Source organism: Emydura macquarii, unplaced genomic scaffold, assembly GCF_026122565.2.
Source record: "Emydura macquarii macquarii isolate MOO-44397 ecotype Brisbane River unplaced genomic scaffold, CSIRO-AGI_Emac_v2 contig_2890, whole genome shotgun sequence".
In the NCBI taxonomy this organism is placed as follows: domain Eukaryota; kingdom Metazoa; phylum Chordata; order Testudines; family Chelidae; genus Emydura; species Emydura macquarii.
Genome location: NW_027133027.1, coordinates 2,704,898 through 2,721,455, shown reverse-complemented (window position 1 = coordinate 2,721,455; position 16,558 = coordinate 2,704,898). Strand labels below are relative to the sequence as shown.

General features: G+C 38.6%; 1 protein-coding gene across 2 annotated transcripts in view; it reads right to left on the bottom strand.

The window, feature by feature from the left end:
• HIVEP1 (HIVEP zinc finger 1) overlaps positions 1-16,558 on the bottom strand; it is a 150,086-nt gene that overhangs the window by 90,001 nt on the left and 43,527 nt on the right. The window lies entirely within an intron of this gene.

Sequence of the window (16,558 nt, the reverse complement as noted above, 5' to 3'; positions counted from 1 at the left end):
CTAAGCACAGTGGTACCATAATAAGAATTCTATGACTTAATAGTAAAATCAAGAGCCTTTGAAGTTGTGTCTTATTCTGTGGGTGAGGTAATATCTTTTGTTGGACCAACTTCTGTTGGTGAGAGAGACAAGCACAAGATTTGAGATAAAAAACAATATTCATATTAGCTGCAGTTTTAGTTTTAAAATTCAGCAACATAGTGGAATCAACTCAATTTATTCATCTCTTTTTGACAGGCTTAGTATTTTTCTCTGAAAGGCCATTTTGCTAAATTAAGCAATATGTTAACCTTCTCTGTTGTTATGCCAAAAACTTTCCAAATTTAATACACTGCACAATATTAAATTTCACTTTTAAATACAGTTATATTGGGTGTAATGCTTAAAATAAAATTTCACAGGTTTCCTTTAGTTACATTAAAAATAGAAGGTATTAATCAAGCAAACAGTGATGTCTATGTTAGTTGTGTCCACTGTACCATAAAATACATCATTTGTAAATGTTGCTACCGACTCAGTCTACATCTTTTCTGTAATCTCATAACCAAGACAATGTATGCTATGAAAATGGCACAGATTTTTAAATGCCCTATGGATGGCATTTACAGAGAGGATGCAAGCTAGGCCTGACCATTTTTTCCAATGTATAAGTACTACACAATTGTTACATATGTGCTTTCTGTACTATGATTTTGAAAATGAGGTTCAATGTACCATACTGCCTCACTGACTGCTGCTTTTACAGCTCTACATTCCCCTCCTTCCTTTTCCTCAGACTGCATTTTGAAAGTAGTCACCAAAGCTACTGCCAGTGCTTTGATGTCTAGCTCTATCCAGCTTTGAGACTCAGCTTCCCTGACCTCTCTTTTCTTTCCTGCAGCAAAGCAGCCATTTGAAGAACTATGGAAAATAAAGAACAGGAACTATACCTGGACAGCCTCCCCACTTCCCCCGGAAACAAGGGAAAGAAACCCCAGATTCCAAGGCTATGAAAGGAGAAAGGCGTTTGACATGGTAAAAATTAAAGCATCCAAGGTGCAGGATTGGATAGGCCAGAGCCATTCTCTCCTTTTGAATATGAGGAAGTACAGTACAAAGGATAGAACTCCTCCCCTCTTATGCCTATCTTATTAGCATTTTTTTGAGGATGCAGTTAATTTTCTGTACTGTCTCTTCCTGATATTGCTGAACTCAACAGCATTCCTGAAGGGGCAAGCTGTGAATGAGAGAAATGTCTCCGTTTTTGTAACTTCACTGGTTAACACAGCATACCCAGATGCCCAAGATAACTAAGGCCACCCACAGATTCATAGATTTCAAGGCCAGGAATAGGATAGGAGGAAGTCTCTCTCCAGGAATATTTTTACTGGAAAGAAGGAAGAATGCTTTTAGTATAGTGTACTGGGAACGTTGGAATCCCACTAAGAGTATAAATTGGCTTCTTGGCTGGGGCATTTCCCTTTCTCTATATATACATGTGGAAGACAGGTTGAACTATAGACCTGCAAGGGAACAAAGGCTGATGCTTTGGCCTGCATGAGAACCTCCTCCGTTTCCACCTTGGCTTCCAAAGAGAGTCTCTCCATCACACGGGAGGTCTTCAAGCTTCTGCTGAACATCCTAACGGAGGACTGAAAAACATAACCATGCACGCTAGCATGCCTCAGAGCCAGAGACAACTGGCAGTGATCCACCATACTAACTCGCAGTCAGAGTTTTAGATCAGAGATTTTAGATCAGAGATTAAATTGAACTCTGTATGTAGGGGATAACCATGATATGTGATAGGTTCACCATGACGCTGTCTGGATTAGGTTTGACCATTACTGATATCAATATTACAAAATTACAGTAATTCGTACTAGATATGCCATGTCAGGTAGCATTGGAAAGGTTATAATTTGCTAAGTATGTTAATATTGTTTATGTGTATGTATCATCTTTGTACTTTAAGTTATGAATATGTATAATATATATCTGTATCCAAACACTTGTGCTGTGCTACTGGGTTATGCCCCCCAGCAGTTTAGCGTCAGCATTGATGACTCATCAAGGGCCATTCCCTTTACAATGAGCTCAGGGAGAGAAGCCAGGACAGCATCTATGAGTCATCAGGACATGTAGGAATATGCCTGTGGTCAGGGGGACTGCAAGTGCCTTTTCCTGCCCATGTGCTATGAGCTTGTGTTTGAAACAAACCATGTGGCAGACCTGAGACTATAAAATGCAGCGTCACCATCTCCATCTTGTCTTCATTTCTGATTCCTACCTCTGGATGATCTCATCTACAACTGAAGATGTGAAACAAAGAACTGAGACCATTCCAGGTACTGGATGTACACCAGAGGAACTGTGCAAGCCTGCAAACTCCACAATTCTGTTAAGAATCTGATGTATGTGGACTTTGAAGTCATCTGTATGTATCTGATTGACTGGACCATTTAACAGCGCTCTTCTTGTTCGTTTCTTTCTTTTTACAATAAACCTTTAGTTTTAGTTACTAAAACGATTGGCTGGCAGCATGGTATTTTGGGTAAGATCCAAATTTATATTGGTCTGGTAACGTGGCTGACCCTTTGGGGATCAGGAGAACATTTTTGGTAAAGGGAATAGAGTTTTAATAACTTATCTCTTTACAGGACCTAGTTGCTAATTGGAGGCCTGAGACTGAAATGCAATAAAGGAGGCTGTGTAACTTCTTGTTTTCAGCTTCTTGATAACCAGTGCAGGGGGATCAGAGGCAATGTTTGTGACCCATTGGTGAATCTAACTGCAGTATTAGCCACCAGTTTGGGAGAATCTGCTCTCCTGTTGCAGCCTACCCTGACCTTGGCATTTTCAGGTAGTCTATCCTATGCATGGACAGGTCACAGTACTAAGAAAATGGGCTGCTGCATTTTGTATTAGTTACAGTTTTTTCAACGTGTGGGATTAATTCCTAGATACAGGGCCTGATGCAAAGCCCATCTGAAAAACATCAGGAATCTTTTTACTCCCTTCAATGGGCTTTGGATATAGATCCATCATGATCTATATGGAAGTCGCAAGCATATGGGATTACCACAGATATATCTATGTCTGATAAAATGGAGAACTGCTGCCCAGCTTTAAGTGAACCTTTTTCAGTGGCTATTTGTGTATCCAAAAGCACTGAGAAGACCAAAAGGAGCTAGAGACTTCAAATTGATATTACAATCAGCATGTCTGGCAGCTCCATAGGCAGATTATTATTGTCTGTATTATAGTAACATCTAAAAGCCACCAACCAAGCATGAGGGACCCATTATGACAGGTACTGCACCCGCAGATAAAAAAAGATGGTCCCTAACCCAACAAGATTAACTAAGAACATAAGAACGGCCATATTGGGTCAGACCAGGGGTCCATCTAGCCCAATATCCTGTATCATACAAATTGGATGTGATGCAACATGATATAGTGCTCTTTAAAATTCACAGACAAAACTAGGATAAAATGGAGTTAAAGTTGAGAGTAAGCCCACCCAAGAAATTCAGATAAGGTTAAATTTAAAATAAATCCTACACAGTAAGGTGTGCAAATACAGTTAGGGTACCTAAACATCCTTAACTCAGCTCTGTAGTGACACCATGCAATAACAGTATGATTATGAGTAAGGCATTTTAGCATTTGTGATTGTGATGGAATGTACCCCTGTATTCACACCCTACACACTACTATAATAATCTTTGTACAGGACATGCCTTGTGAGGTATCATTTGAAAACTCAATTTGCTGATCAGTGATATCATGATAAAATGCATGTAGCAACATTTGCGTGTAAAGTTATGAACATAAGCTGAAATCATGACTAAAATACATTTCCCAGATAAATCTGGGGAGTGGCTAAACTAGTTTCTCAAAGACAAAGGGAAAGCAGATGCCCTACCCAGGTGTCAGCAAAGCTGATGGACTATCACCTATCAAACAGCCATTTATTAGCAAGAAAGGGCGGTAGGGACAAAGATCTGCAATTTAGCAAAGAGACAGCATGAGATCTCCTTCCTCCACCAGACCCCATCTCTTGGTTCTCAGCTGGGCATGCTTTTCAAAGAGGGGCTGAAACTATAAAAGGAGAGGCAAACATCCCAATGCACCCCTCCTCCCAGCCCATCTCATTCTCTGCACCTGAGAAGAAAAAGTTAACAGCCGTTGGACTCTGCGGGGGGTTGGGTCCTGACCTGCAAGTTTGTTCAGTAATGCTGTTGGAAGCATGTGGAGAGAAACTTGGGTTTGAAGCTAATATAGTTTATTAAACTAGGCACTAGAAAGCATTTTTATCTTTATTTTCTTGTAACTAATTCTGACTTTTATGCCTCACTGCTTGTCCTCACTTCATCTCTCTCTTTGTACTTAATCATCTTGTTTTTGTTGTTTTATTTAATCCAGTGCGTTTAATTTAAAGTGTCTGGATAATGCCATTTAAGGTAGCAAGCTGGTGTATATTATCTCCTTAAAGGAATAACGGACTTAATATATTTGGACTGTCCAGGAGAAGGGTAGGCAGTACAACATATACATTTCTGGGGGAAAGTCCAGGACTGGGAGTGTGTTGGAGTCACCTTGCAGTATAACCCAGGTTGGTGAGAGCCAGGGTGTAGTTAGCAGACTGCAGTTGCTCGCAGACATCCAGGATATGACATGCATGCTGGAAGGCCCAAGTGGGAGCTGCTACCTGTAAGGCATTGTAAGGCAGCTAAGGTTGCAGGGATGACACAGCCCCTCATTGGTCTGGACTGCACCCTGGTATGTCACAGGGATCCCAGATTAAATTAAACGCATTTTTAAAAACACAGACCTCCGCCTCCATCCTAGTATGACTACAGGGAGAGTTAGGGTTCTTTGGGTGCCCTATCTATGCATTTCCATACTTTGAGAAGTTCCAAATGAGACTGAAGCCAAGCTGTACTCAGGCAAGAGAGAGTCACCTCCTGCACTGTCAGGAGGTAGAGAGTAGAGCTAGGTGGGAATTTTCAGATTAAACAGTTTTTAGTTGAAAAATGTTGATTCCTCAAAACTGAAACTGTTCATGTTGAACTTTCCCATTTTGACAGTTTCTAACCCAGAAGTTTCATTTTTTATTTAAATTGACTTTTCTTTTTGAAATTTTAGTTAATTTACATGTATACTAAAAAAAATATATTTTTCTTTTTTAAAAAAAGATTGAAATCGAAATGAAACGTTTAAAAAATTACCTAAACAAAATACTTTGACCAACCATCCAAAAATAATTTTGCTTAGGTCCGTTATATTTCAACTTTTCATCTTGTTTTGGGATGGAAATAAATTTGACTTGTCAAAATCATTGTGGGACAAGAAAACAACTTCCTGCACAGCTCTAATGGAGAGGAACTTTCTGAAACGCCGAAGGAGGCAAAGACCATTATTGCAAAGGACAGCTTGTGGCTTCAGTTTCACTATGAATCATGGGAGAGTGCAGCCATTTTGAAAGACAGCAATACTTTGTGGAATTCTTTAAAAATTAATTTGCCAGCACTATTGAAAGAGAAGCTTTCAGTTATGAAGAAAAATGGCAAAACAAAAAAAAGGACATTAGTCCAAAAAGAAAAGTTCTTCAAATGTAGCCCATGCATGCGATTTCAATGAGTAGACAGTAAAGGCAGCATAAAGAGAATGTTATATCCTGTTACTAAGATAATAAGGCATACATGAGCGTGCACACACAAATGTTTGACATCTAGTGCTAAATTTTTAAAGACCCATCTTAAAATTAATTTTAACTCAAATTCATTAACAGATATACTTGTAAGGTTTTAGAAAAATTATTCCACAAAGAGTAGGTGTTACAATTTTAGGAAGGCTATGTTTTATTTTCACACATAAAGATGACTAAAATATAAAGTTCAACTCAAATTTAAATATAGATCTGCACATGGTGCTTCCACAGTATCCGCCCTCTTTCTCCCTGCCATGAATACACAGACACTCACTCTCTCTATGCATATTTGTATATAATTAAATACCCAATACCTATATCTGCATTACATATACACATACATGGTTGTATGATTTCTATTTTTCAGGAAAGAACAATCTCTCTCATACTGCCTTCTGTTGACTGAAAAAAGTTAGATCAAACTGAAATGCCTTTTTGGCCCCATACTGCAAGCATTCCACCCTTGCATAAAAACACGATAAAAGAGAGGATAACTGATGAAGAGTTCATGCTCTGGGACCTAAAAATGTCCAGAATACAGGGACTTCTAATGGACATGAGGAAGCAGAAATTGTTAACCTAGAAAAGCCATGCATGCCCTAGGTGAAAACACAACCCTTCTGAAGTCAAAAGCAAAGTTCTTGTGGACATAATAGAGCAAAGATTATACATCATGACAAAACCATAACACGCACCTTAACTCTTGTTGCTACATCCACTCACCAAATAGCAAGTGACTCTGTAGACCTGACAAATTTCACACAAAGATGCTACTTCAGATTTCTTCTGGGATCCCACGGCACAGACAAAGCAGGGATGGACCTTCAGTGAGAAGCAGCCACCCTAATAGCAATATAAGCAGGTGGCAGGATGCACACCAGCAGCACAAAGCTCCCTATACATAGTAAGCAGGGTGAGGGAGGAGGTAACTGCTCTTGACTAAGCAACCCAATGAGAGAAATGAAGGAGTAACACAGAGAGAGAAAGACTCAAGGAACCAAATGTGAAGAGAAAGTAAGGTACTAGACTCAAGATATTAGAGTTCTGTACCTGTATCTGCCACAGATTCCTTGTGTGAGCACAGGCAAGTGAATCTCTCTATGCTTTAGCTCCCCATCTGTAAAACAGATAATATTGTCATATCTCATAGGGTTCTTGTAAGGATAAAGTCAATAATGTTTCTGAGGAGCTCAGTTAGTATACTGATGGAGCAATATAAATACACACATATCAGCAATTTACTGCCATCAGCCTACAGAGAAGAAACTTTTGAATTAACTGCTTTATTGCTCTTCCTAATATTTTTACAGTGCACACACAGCTGAAGGTTGTTCACCTTTCTCCTATCTGACCATGTGCTACTATCGCACAATCCTTATGGGGGTATTAGCTCCTCACTGAAGCTATGTCTACACTTAAAACACTACAGCAGCACAGCTGTAGTGCTTCAGTGTAAACACTCATTATAGCAATGGGAGGAGTTCTCCCATCACTGTGATTAATCCATGTTCCCAAGAGGCAGTAGCTAGATCGACCAAAGAATTCTTCCATTGACCTAGCACTGTCTACACCAGGGATTAGGTCAGCATAGATACATCTCTCAGGGATGTGAATTTGAAAATTTCCTTCTAAGCAAGTTGTTGCTGTCCTTTCATAATCCTCCTCAGTAGCTACTTAGGAGACAAGCCAGGAATGGATGAACCAACATAGATATTTCTTCCATTGTTCTAAAGAAGAATATTGGTTTAGTGAGGCCACGTTCCATCAGGCAGCTTCTCCAATGCCTTCAAGCAGTACTGGATATATATTCAAATCACAGTATGCAGACTACAAACAAGCCAGCAATCCCCATTTGATTAAGGGTGTCATTTACTCTGGTATAATTATACTGACAGTTGCAAAGGTCTCCTATTTTTAAATTATTTCACAGACATTTAAGTCACTCCTCATGATGACAAGTGTACAGTACACATGCCAACACAAAGATACAGAAATAAGTAAATACTATTTATATGTTAAGAAATGTAAACATCTCAAAAGCCAAATCTACAAAGAAACAGAAATATAGGGCCAGCCTCTTTCTCAACTGCATCACATTGTTGGCTCACTTGTGATCCACTATACTCTGCAGATTCCTCTCAGCAGTACTACCTCCTAGCAATTATCCCCATTTTGTAGCTGTCCCTTTGATTCCTAAGAGTTGAATTTTGCAACTGTCTTTACTGAATTCCATCTGGTTGATTTCAAACCAATTCTCCAATTATCAAGACAGTTTTGAATCCTAATCCTTTCCTTCACGGTGCTTGCAACCCCTTCTATAGAATCATAGAAGATTAGGGTTGGCAGGGACCTCAGGAGGTCATCTAGTCCAACCCCCTGGTCAAAGCAGGACCAACCCCAACTAAATCAAAGAAAAGAGCTTTCAGATTGGTGTTATCTACAAATTTCATAAGCACACTCTCCACTCCACTATCCGAGTCATTAATGAAAATATTTAATAATACTGAACCCAGGACTGACCTCCGTAAGACCCTACTAAATATGTCCTCCCAGTTTGACAACAAACCATTGATAACTGAACTTTTTGAGTATGGTCTTTCAACCAACTATGTACTCACCTAATTGTAATTTCATCTTAATCACATTTCCCTAGTTTGCTTTTGAGAATGTCATGTAGGACTATATCAAAAGCCTTACTAAAATCTAGATATATCAGACCTACAGCTTCCCTACTGTGCAGGAGGCCCGTTACTCCATCAAAGAAAAATATTATGTTGGTTTGGCATGATTGTTCTTGACAATTCCATGCCAGCTATTCCTTATAGTCCTATCATCTCTAGGTGCTTACAAATCGATTGTTTAATAATTTGTTCCAGCATCTTTCCAGGTATCGCAGTTAGGATGACTACGCTATAACTCACAGTGGTGGCTCTTGTGTCTACTGTTCTGCAGGGCTGGGCCTGGCTCCCAACTCTGGGAATTGTAACCTGGCATGAAACATGTGCCAGGTCACAACACTCAGAGAGGGGACCTGGCCCAGTCCTGTGAGAGAAGAGCCATGACTGAGGGCTGAATGCAGAGTGGGCTCACTTTGCCATGCCCATCAACAATAAATAGAACTAAATTCCAAAAAAATAAAATGAAAAATTATAAAAACAAACAATTTCATGGGGCTAGCAGTTTGTCTGTTTCCACTTTCTGTAGGATTCTTTTTGGATTTTCAGAGCATTAAAGAGCTCCTGATGGAGCCATATTGGCCTCTTGCTATTCTTTCTATCTTTCCTTCATATCAGAATAGTTTGCTGTTGTGCCTTTAATACTGCCTCTTTGAGAAACTGCCAGCTCTCGTGAATTACTTTTTCCCTTAGATTTTCTTCCCATAGGACTTTGCCTACCAGTTCTCAAAGTTGATGAAAGTCTGCTTTTTGAAGTCCACTGTCATTCTGCTGCTCTCACTCCTTCCTTTCCTTAGGACCATAAAATCTAACACTTCATGATCATTTTTACCCCAATTGCCTTCCACTTTCAGATTCACAACCAATTCATTCCTGTTGATCAGAATCAAGTCTAAAATGGTTGTCCCCCGGTTAATTCCTCCACTTTCTGAAAAGTGTTGTTCTCAATACATTCCAAGAACTTGTTGGACACTATGTTTTACTATATTACTTTTCCAACAGATGTCTGGGCTGTTAAAGTCTCCCATTACTACAAGGTCTTGTGTTTTGGATATTTCTGATATTTGTTCTAGAAATGCCTTCTACACCTCCTCTGTCTGATTTGATGATCTACAGTAGATCCCACCATGACATCACCTCTATTTTTTCCCCTTTTATCTCCATCCAGTAGAAAGTCTCTGGTCCGCCTCTCACCTCATTCTAGACCTCAAAATGCAGAATGGATGTATAATGCAAGACATTTCCCCTTTTCCCCCTGCTTGTTCTCTATACCAATATTCCAGTCATTTATCCTAACAACTTTCAGTGATACCAATTAAGTCGTAATTTAGCTTATATAATATTTCCAGTTCTTCCTGTTTATTTGCCATACTCCTTGAAGTTGTGTGCAGACATCTAAGATGTGAAAGAGACTGCCCTACTGTTTTCCCTCTTGTTGATCCTATGACTCTATTGTAATTTTCCATTTTTTCCCCAACATCTAACCCTCTGTTAAGGTCACTTTTTATAGTGCTTACATGTGGGCTTACACTACCCTATGTCAACTTCCCAGGGGTGTGGTGGCTGGAAGCCACCCAGCCTTGGAAGCTGTGTAGCATATCAGCTTTTGACTGTAATGGATGGGGGACCTGGGTGGAGGATGGAACACTGTGTGTATTGTCTGAGTAGGTGGCAAGCAGCCTGCCTCCTCACCACATAACAGCTGGTTCTCCTTCCTCCCCTGGTGCTGCTGTAGTCTTGTCTAGTTGGCTGGCATCTTCTATCCCAGATGTCTCCATGTGCATCTTGTTGTTGAAGTCCTCATGTTAGTGGGATGCTATGCAGATAAGCTACTCTTCTTTACCTGCTTCCTGAGGGACCTCACTAAGATTCCTCTCACACTGGGTGGCTCTGCCTGCCTGGCTTTCTTTGGTAGGAACATGCAGGTCATATCCCCAGCAAGTGAAGACCAGGATCTGGGTAGAAGCCGTCAGGGTCAGGATGTCTGTCCCCCACATGTGCAGGATGCCAGGGTCCCCACATGTGTAGACAGTGGAAGAGATAGTGGTAGTATTTGTGACACACTGTCTTCTTCCCACTGCAGGTTCTTCCTTGTACCTGCAAGTTAAGGGGCAAAACAAAAACACCACCCCAACCACCCTGGCTTTCTCTATTTGCGAACCAAGCTGGCTAAGTCTCAGTCTCCCAGCTCCCTTCATCTCACCAGCTATGTAATCACATTACATTAGATTGATCAGAACCATATGCAAATCCGGTGAGCTTTAGAGAGACTTCAGAATCAAATCAGAAGATGGGGCATGTGTCACTTCCTTTAGAGAGGAAGTATTTACTGAAATCCTACACTGTCCAAGGTTGCTGCCAAAAGAACAGAAATTAATTCTACACTTTCAGCTGCATATGCCCAGTCCAGCCAAAAACAATTTTTAAGGCCAAGGCCATCTATCTTCATTTGCTCCATAGTTTGCTAAGATAACTGCCATTAACTTAACAAGTATCAGGCTGAAATATTTAACAAAAAAGGAGCTTTTGAAGAGAAGCTAATGCATCTTAAAAACCACAGTCTACCAGTCCAGCATCAAAAGAATCAAAATGTAAAAGATTCTCATCTGTTAAAAGGCAGTTACCTCTTTTCACAATCCACTTCATAAAAAATAAATAAAATAAAGAGTACTATTCTATTTTATATGGAATTGCAGCACAAGAAATATTTTCCAGTTACATTTGCAAATTAACCTATATTCAACTGAGAAGGTACACAAGCAAACAAAGTTATAATGTTTAAATAGCATTAAAATTCCTTGAGTAAACATGCTCTCTTATTTTCACAAAAGATAAAATCATATGAAGAAAATGCTAGTTCAGAAAGTATCTTCAACAAAAAGCATGCTTGGCATACCAAATAAACATTCAAACAACCTAACAATATAAACTATTCAAACACTGTAGCAAGCTTTCAAAACAGAACTTATTAAAAATTAGCATACTTTCGGTTACTAATATTACAGTTGTCAATATTAACTCCATTACCATACCATGGCATTCCATTATTATAAAAACTGTTCCTCATCTCTTTACTTCACTGCCCAGATTATGATGAACTATTGCATAACACTGCTGCAATAAATCTGATGTTATGTTCTATTGTGCTGCTCATATGTCTATATTTTGGTCAAGCTATATTACCCCACTTTTTAAATGTTGTATACTCTAACCTCTTTTGCATTTTTAGAACACACACACAAAGCAAAAATGAGAAAATAATAATTAAAGCAAAAAATGCTTTTTGAGATGTTTTCATAATATAAATACCCAGGTTGCACAAATATGGTCTGGTATATTGTCTCAATGCAAAACGGAAAAAAAATTTTACCTTCATCTTAAAACTGAATGTTAAAACACATGTAACTTTTTAAAAGTCAGGCTTTCCTTATTTATACAACAGTATCCTTATTTTATTGACATGACATTTCGTTAATCTACTTTTGTCTTCTTCACCTACATGTTCTACAAAGGTAGAATTTCTTTATTTATGTGTATCAAATATACACTTTTTTTTGCCAGGAACAGCCTGATAACTAATAACAATTTTAGAGCAATTCTAACATAATAAAACGCTGTTATTGACTGTTTATGTAATAGGAATTAACCCACACTGGTATATTTCAAGAATTAATACCCATGGTGTATAAAATGTGATTCACAAGAGTTCGCTATTATAAGAGAAAAAACAGTCTAAATTTAAGAGACTACCTCTCAAACCAAATATGCTTAGCCTGCAGTTTCTGTCATGGAAGAAATTACTCAATTAGCTGCAGACAACAAAAACAACAGGGTTATAACTAATGTACAGTAAATGCTCTGTGGGTGAAATGCAAGCTCATTTCCCAGTAATATGCTCCCTTACATTCTAACCCATTTATCACGTAGCTTTTGAAAAACAACTTAGGTATGTTGCATTTACTTAGATTTTTCTTTGTACATCTTTTTGCCAGAAAAATAAGTTGCAAAATATTAGTAATCCAGTTAGGGCGCTTGCTCTTTCTCTCGCTTGAAGTATACGCCTAAAGAAAACATTTTCAGAATGAAATATTTCTCTCACCTACTTCTAGAGAGTAAATCACCTTTTTCAAAGTTAAAATCAAGTCTCATTTATGAAGTTTCTGCCCACTGTGATGATTTTTCTTGGCAGCAGCAAAGGAATGGACTACAATGACAGTAATCAATAAACGATCACCTGTTTCTAGGAATTAAAGGCAGGGAAATACAAAGACTCAAAAGCTTTAAGAGACCTGATTAATAACACTCCCTCTCTTACTCTGATGCCCAGTGAATAAGGGAGTAAAATACTAATTATTAAAAATAACTAAAAGAAACTTACCTAAGCAGACATATATTTCCTTCTGTCATTCCTTTCACTCATGTTAAAATATCAGTCAATTACTTGTTTTTTCGCCTAGACTGCTAGATAATTTGCCTATAGCACAGAGCTAATGTTTGTTAAGGTCAGCTAGCTACAGATTTATTGCTGGTTACATGTTATCCTACAGAATTACATTTTTAGGATATATATTTGTCAACATCACAACAGAGCTTTTGTTGTATGATTAAATAAGAAAATTAACCAACTATAATAATCAAATCTGCAGATTAAAGTCAGAACAAATCCAATTCTGCTACATGATAGCCAGGCCCTTAATAGATTTTATCACTATGTAGCAATATTTATAACTCCCCCTCTCATTAAAGCCTGCCAAATAAACCAAACCAACCTTGTACACGGTGTTGTAACATTTTAAAACACAGCCCACATGCAAATAAACATAATCCTCTTTATTCTCAAAGCTAACTCACATGCACTGTTTTATTTATTTATTATTTTATTTTATTTTAAAATTATGCCTATAAGAAGTAAGGAGTATTTTAATAGTCACATTACCAGACAGCTGACAGGTCATCCCCCATTATCTGTGCCACAGCACACCTGAATTACCCTGCCACATCACGTTACATTCAGAGTGCAATTCTAAAACGTAATCTCTCACAGGCTTAGGGATCCTAGGAATCCTCCCCCGCTATCTCTCCATGGCAACAGTAGCTACAGTAAAGACAGTCCACCTCTTACGCAAGCGAAAGGAGTATGAAACACTGCCAAAAGGCCACAAATGTCAGCAGTCAAAACATCACTCTCCCTCCTCCCCATCTAGTTTCTGCCTTAAAGAAATAGTAGTCTATATTTCTTTTCCCTTACATTTCAAATAACTCATGTCACCTTTTGTTGGAGGAGAAAGAGCTTAAAGCAGATTTAGACATTAGAGCTGCAACCCAAGCACGTATGGATAATGTACGTTTTCAAAGACATATTTCCCCACTATATTTTCATGGAACAAGTTTTTCAGCAGAATATTTTTTATCCTTACACAGAAATATTGTTGTAGACCAAAGAATTTTACGTCTATTTTAGAATTGTGCATACTGATACCTTAGGATACTGCCACCTCTCACCTTCTGATTGTTAAAATTTAACCCAGTAACATATAATCTAAACAGTAAAAAAAAAAAAAAAAGTCTGTTTACTAGGATAGTAAAGCAGTTTACTAATATACTATTTACATTTTTTCCCCGATAAGTCAGTGCTGCATCTGAACTGACTAACTTTCAAAACCTAATAAAACAATAAACTAGACCCTCAAAAAGTAAAAATTAAAGATGAAAAGCAAGATATGGAAGTTGGCCCTGGAATCTGACCCAAGCAGAGGGACTCCAGAGCCCATATGGAGAACCACTTTCTGAAGGTCAGCCCATGCAGATCAGATAGCAGCATCAGGACCATAGTAAGCAAGCTAAAAATAAGTAGAAAAAAAACCCCTTTAAACCTGGTACCTTTCAACAAACAAGACAAAAGACTGTCTGCATTATAAGAAACAAAAGTACTGCATTATAAGAAACAAAAGTACTGTTAAGCATATATAAATAGCATTCAAACGTCTTAAGATCCCATTCAAGAAAGCACTGAAGCATGTGCTTAAATCCATTCCTATTCAGGGCAGCACTTAAATGTGTGCTTAACTTTAAGCTTACTCTTCAGTTCCCTTGAAGGATGTAAATATGGACGTATGTAAATATGTACATATATGTAAATAATTAAGTGCCGCTCTGAATACATATGCTTTCCTTTATCAGGACCTTATAGTACAGGCATGCTGGGCTGATTTTTCCATAGTGCTATGAACCAACAAAACAATATATCATTTTATTTTATTTTGTTTCACATTAAACTACCAGAACCCAAATAGACTAACAGGAAATGAAGTTATTTTAGACCTACAAGCTTTTTTCTTTAAAAAACATTTTCTTTATATTTTTATATATAGACTACAGACTGCATGGGGTCCTTTTACGAGCACCTTTTACGAGAAAAAGAGAGAGTTTTCGTATTTCCATGTGCTCAAACACTCTAGAAATGTCTGGAATTCCCTGAGATATCTTGTAACCCTATCTTGGCTCATGAACATGTAGCACCTCATATGCATTATCCACTAGTTCGTTTTCGACCTAAAGCTCTACAATGTTCTTATCTATGAATATATTTCAGCTACTATGAATTGTAGGTTTTTGCCAGATCAAGTAAGGTCACCATTACCTTTAAAGGCACAGGGCTCCCTTTATAGCATAAATGACAACCACAGGAAAAACCCAACCCAAACACACAAACCAGCCACACACCCACTTTCTGACAGATAAGTAAAGACAACTCTAGGCATTGATATAACAAGCTATGAACATTAAAAAAAGACTACAGGTCAGTAGTATTTAGGGCTTAAGGTTCATAATATTATGGTTATGGGTACAATATAAATACCTAGACAGTCTGGCATTTCAGTTTCTCTTCCACAGTGCATGGGTGTTCCTTGGAAGTTCACAGTTGTTTGTGTTCTTAAAATTAGAAGCATCTTCCACCCCCAGGAAGAGACTTTATTAAACAGTGAAGCCACCCACAATTTTGGTTCTTTCCAAAGACCCTTTCCCTTGATAACACCTAGGGATATTATCCCCAATCAGTACTCTGTCAAAGCATGTGAAGATGTGTTTCTTCTAACACTCTTCCTACACAGAAAACAACAACAAGAACAAACAAGGAAAACAACCTTTATCAAGATTAACTTTTTTTGTATGCTAATCAGAGTTTTGGTTGAACGCTATAATGGATGATTTAGAAGTGGGATGCTTTTACTTATTTTTTCAGTTCTTTTTTACTATGTTGTTCTGAGGCAGCCAAGACCAAAATTCCTAGAATAGGAGAAGCAAGTCCCCTATTGCAGGACTTGACACAGATAAGTATATCCTGGCAGAAAATGACACTAAAACCTGGTTGCTCCAAGCTCTTCTTAGCCAGCCTTTTATTAATAGTCAGACATTTTATGTTTTGACCTCAAGATGTCAAAGAGTTTGGATGCCTTTTCCTGGCCTGCGGCAACTCACGCAACCAAAATATGAACTAAATGCACAATCATCTCATGGAAGTTATAAATGGGAGGGGACAAAGAATTGACCAAGAAGTCATCTAATGATATGAACATCTATCAGCTGTTCCTCCTCCTTCTGCCCTGATTCTGAGACAACATCTTCTAACGGGACAATGGAACCTCCAGGAAATAGTGGCCTCTCAATTACTCTCTAGGCTGCTTTTGTGCTGGACAATGTGGTTGCTCATTGATCGTACCCTCAGGACGACTGTTGAGGAAGTGGAGACAGACTACCGACCCCAAAGGTCATAACGGTTGAACTGCCATAAGGGCTCTGACTTCGCACACTTGCTTCCTAAATGGGAAAGGAAATCCAAGAGGTGGGGAATTTAACTCTTTTCATGGAAAGAATTAGCGGAACCATGAGCAGGGAACAGTCTCAGGCAACTCCACCACAGGAAGAAGGTGCTCCACGAACTCCTCCTTGCAGGGGCGGATTCTAAAAAGCCCCTGACTAATAGCAGGAGCAATTCAGCAAAGTAGGGAGGAGACCAGACACGTCAGCCTCTCCACACCATCCTTGCACCAAGAGCCAGAAAGAAGTAGCTCCAGACCTCCAGCCAACCCCAAAACATGAGATTACATCTGAGCCTCAGTCTCAGCTTTTATGTAAAATAAAAATATATTTCTTTCCTTTGGTTATGGAGGAAAGCTTGAAATTGTGA